This window comes from Elephantulus edwardii, unplaced genomic scaffold, assembly GCF_000299155.1.
Source record: "Elephantulus edwardii isolate Elephantulus edwardi_28Jun2011 unplaced genomic scaffold, EleEdw1.0 scaffold00084, whole genome shotgun sequence".
NCBI classification, from domain to species: Eukaryota; Metazoa; Chordata; class Mammalia; order Macroscelidea; family Macroscelididae; genus Elephantulus; species Elephantulus edwardii.
This window is the reverse complement of record NW_006399834.1, coordinates 7,674,015-7,678,588: the sequence shown is the minus strand read 5'-3', so window position 1 is coordinate 7,678,588 and position 4,574 is coordinate 7,674,015. Positions and strand designations below refer to the sequence as shown.

General features: G+C 38.7%; 1 pseudogene; it reads right to left on the bottom strand.

Annotated features, from left to right (window-relative positions):
• Positions 1–2,460, bottom strand: part of LOC102867977 — a 31,782-nt pseudogene extending 29,322 nt beyond the window's left edge.
• Between the last annotated feature and the right edge of the window lie 2,114 nt (positions 2,461–4,574).

Below are 4,574 nucleotides of genomic sequence, written 5' to 3'. Positions count from 1 at the left end.
TGGCTGCTGGTGCCAAGACTGTTGACTATGGAGCCAAGCAAACTAAAGCTGTGTACAATCTCAATCTCTTCACCATCCATCCTGATGGTCCAGTGGTGAGAATCTTTGTCTTCTTGACATTGAGCCTCAATCCATATTGTAGGCTGCAGTGCTTGACGCTCTGCAGCAGGCACTTCAGGTCCTCTTCCATTTCAGCAAGCAGAGTTGTGTCATCCGCATAACGCAGATTGTTGATAAATCGTCCACCAATCTTGATGCCACATTTCTCCTCATAGAGCCCAGCCTCCCAGATAATCTGTTCTTCATATAGGTTGAAAAGGTATGGAGATAGGATGCATCCCTGGCATATGCCCTTCCCAATTTTGAACCATGCAGTGTTCCCTTGCTCTGTTCTGACAACTGCCTCCTGGTCCAAGTATAAGTTTCGCATTAGAGCGATCAAGTGTTCTGGGATTCCCATTCTTCTCAGAGTCAACAGAAATGAAGAATGTTTTTAATGAGCTTCCAGTAGACTTAACATGATTGAAAAAGAATCAATAAACTTAAAAGATCGATTATTAAAAATAATTTTGTACACTGAAATGCTGAAAGAGAAAGAGAAAAAAGGAATGATAAAAACATAACAGAGTAGTTAAGAGCTACTGGATAACTATCTAAGATTTAACAAATTTGTAATGGAAATACCATGAGAAAAACAAATAAGAAAATGGAAGAAATAGTTGACGTAAAATTGCTTGAGGTTTTTCCCTAAAGTTACCAACAGATACCAAAGCACAGATTCAGGAAACTCTGAATATATCAATCAGAATAATTTAAAAAAGATTCCTCCAGTCTATAGGTATAGTATTCAATGTGTATAAAACTAAAATGAACAACAAAATTTTGAAAGAAGGTAGGAAGAAAAAGAACCCTACCTATAGAATCAAGAGTCAAAATCACATCAGAATTCTCAGCAGACTTCACAAGCACAAAGGATACATACAGTGAAATAGTTAAAAATGGGGAAAAAAGAAATCTCAACAACATTACACTTTGAAATGTAGGAAAAATACTTGCTCAGAAAAACAATGAACTGATAAAATTTCTCAGCAGTAATGTCCCTTACACAGTATTGAAAGTTCTTCAGAGGGAAGGGAAGTGATGTATACAAGAGCCCAGATCTACATAAAAGAGAATTGTTTGTGTAAAGTAATAGTAATAATAGTATATTGGGCTAATATAACCTATGTGGTTCTTGTAAACCTCTGTTGTTGTATCATGGTATAGTTGGAACTGACTCAGCTAACTCTTCAACAGGTTTGATTGTGTGGATCTTAAACAGGTTGAGGGTAACAATGAAAAGAAAAGGACTTGGAACACTTATTTGTTCTTATTCAATATCTATATCTAGACCAGGAAGTCACTGTCTGAACAGAACAGGTTAACACTACATGGTTTAAAAACAAGAATGATGTATTTTGTGTCTGCATCCTCTCTCTAGATCTATTCAATTTATATGCAGAGCAAAGCATCTTAGAGGTTGGCCTTTATGAAGAATGCGGCATTAGATTCAGAGGAAGACTCATCAACAGCCTGGGGAATGCAGATAACACAGCCTTGCATGCTAAAATGAGGAGGATCTGAGACACTTATTTGACCTGAATTCAGGACAAAGACCACAACCTTCAATATGGATTGCCTCTCAATATTAAGAAACAAAATTCCTCACCACTGAGCCATTAAGCAGTATCATGATAAATGGAGAGAAATTGAAGCAGTTAGCAATTCTGTCTTGCTACAAGCCACAATAAATACCCTTGGCAATTGTTGCTGTTGATTGCCATTGACTTGGGCATGACCCATAGTGACCCTATGAACAAAATACCTGAAGCCTTCCTACAACTATTGTTTTTCAAAGTTCATAGTTTTCAGAGGCATGTTGTTTAGGAAGTAGACGCCACTCCTGCTTCCAAAAAGAAATGGTATAGCATGTTCTAAATACATAATAGTTCAAAAATATACAGGAAAGCCTGTGAAAGCCAAGTCCTGTATGAAAATCTCAACCTTGGCATCTCTACAGCTAACTTACAAATCCTGCTCATGTTCACACACATGGCAGAGTCAGGTCAGGGGATCTTCTGGATTGTTGAGGCCACTTCTGAGTTCAGAACCCTGGTGAATCCTCACATGGTGATGGAATGTGGATGACTGGAGGAAACACTTTTCACAAGTTGCTCACTTGTAAGGCTTATCTCCTGTGTGGATCCGCTCGTGAGCCAGCTCGTTGGTTCTGTGGCTGAAGGCTTTGCCACAGAAGCTGCATTTGAAGGGCTTCTCACTCCTGTGAGTCACCTGGTGCACTGTCAGGTCTGATTTCTGGAAGAAGCTTTTGGGGCACACAGTACAAACATAAGGTCTCTCATTCTTTTGTGGGTTTTGTGGTATTTTAACTGAAAGGGATATGAGAAGATCCTGCGACATTCCTCACATTTGAATGATTTTGAGGATTTTGGAAGCAGTAATAGGAAAAATGGAGGAAAGAAGAAAGAGTTAGCAATTTTGTCTTGCTACAATCCACAATAAATACCCTTGGCAATAGCAGTCAAAAAATGAAAAGGCATATAGCATTGGGAAAGTATGGACAGGGACTTCTCCAAGGTACTGAGGAGCAGTGATGTCAGTTTGAAAACCAGGGTGTGGCTGATTCAAGTCATAATCTTTTAATGGCTTCCTATGCATCAGACATTGACTAAAGATGATAGGAGACGAACTGATCCTTTTGAGTTATGGTGTTAGAAAAAAAGTGATGAATACCCCATGGACTGCCAAACAAACAAACAAACATGTCTTGGAGAAAGTGCAGCCAGGGTACTTCTTAAAAGGCAGGATAATAAAACTCTGTCTCATATACTTTGGGCATGTGGTTAGAAGAGGCCAAAAAGCATCATGCTTGGAAAGGTGGAAGATCAGAGAAAGGGATCAAGATTCTTAACAAGATAGACTGGCACAGTGGCTGGAGCAATGGACTTGAGTATAGCAGAGAGGGTGAGCATAACACAGGATAGGGTAGTACTCAGGTCTGCTGCTCAGAGGGTCACTATGAGTCGTGGTAGGTCAACTTGACGGTACCTGACAATATAAACTCTTGCTACCAGCATCCAGGAAATCAAAAGATTAATTGCGTTGGGAAAACCTGCCATCAGGGACTCTCTAGAGTACTGAAGAGAAACAAAGTCAGTCTATAAACTAAGGTGTGCCTCATCCAGGCCTTGGTCTTCACAATTACTTGCTATGCATAAGAAAGCTGAACAATGACTAGGGATAATAGAAGGAGAATTAATGGCTTTGAGCTGTGGTGCTGGAGAAGAAGTACTGAATATACCATGAACTGCCGGGAGAACAAACAGGTTCATCCTAAAGGGAGCAAAATCAAACTACTCATCAGAGGTAAGAGGTTTGAAGCTCCTTCTGACATATTTAAGGCATGTTACAAGGAGGAACCAGTCCTTGGAGAGGGGCATCATGCTTAGAGGAGTGGAGGGACAGTACAAGAGAGGAAGACGCTGGATGAGATAGATTGACTCAGTAACAGAGGTAATGGGACTAAGTGTGTCAGACACAATGAAGTTGGCTCAAGATAGAGCTTGGTTCAGAGCTTTTGTAAATGGGGCTGCTATGAGTCACAAGGGATTCAATGGCATATAACAACAAAAATAACAAATTGCACAGGAGGAGATGGCTCATCTTCTTCAATTGGACCAGCTGGTAAATTCTAACTGCAAGCCTTTGGGTTTGTAGGGCATTTTTTACCACTAGGCCCGCAGACTTCATGAAATGATTGACTGCAATTGATTAGTACTAAAGAGAGATATTGGAAACGTTCTATTGTAAATTCTCTGCACTACATAAGAAATACTGTTTGGTAAGGTTGCCTAATAGCAACCCCATGCACTCACTTGGAGTTCTGGTAGCAAAGTCCAGAAAACTGCTTGATTCTGTGTCATCCTCATACTCTCTCCTGTGTTTAAGCTCATTGTTTCAGACACTGCATAAATCTATTTTGTTGAGGGGTTCTTTTTTTTTTTTTTTGCTAACTTTCTGCTTTAGCAAGCAACTCCTGATCATATGCTCAAATCTATGAGATGAAGTCTTGACATCTTCATTAGTAAAAAGCAATTCATACCTGCACTTTTTTCTATGACAGACTCATTTGTTCTTTTGATAGTCCATAGTCCATTAAATATTCTTAACTAACACAACAATTTAAGACCACTAATTCATATTACATCTTCTTTATTCATTATCCAACTTTCACATGCATGTGAGGTAATTGAAAATACTATGGCTTAGTTTAAGCACACTTTAGATCCCAAAGTGACATCATTGCTCTTTAACACTTTAAAGTCTTTTGCAATCGATTTGTCCAATACAAAAAATACCAAACTCTGTATTGGTCTGATGTTATTTGAGAATATTTTTCATCATTTAAATATGTATGAGTAAGATTCTTGGAAAATCATTTAAACTTTTGTCAAGTGCAGTTGATATACAAAAAGAGGGACTAAAAAGAAAGTCTTATAAAATGTTCAATTAAA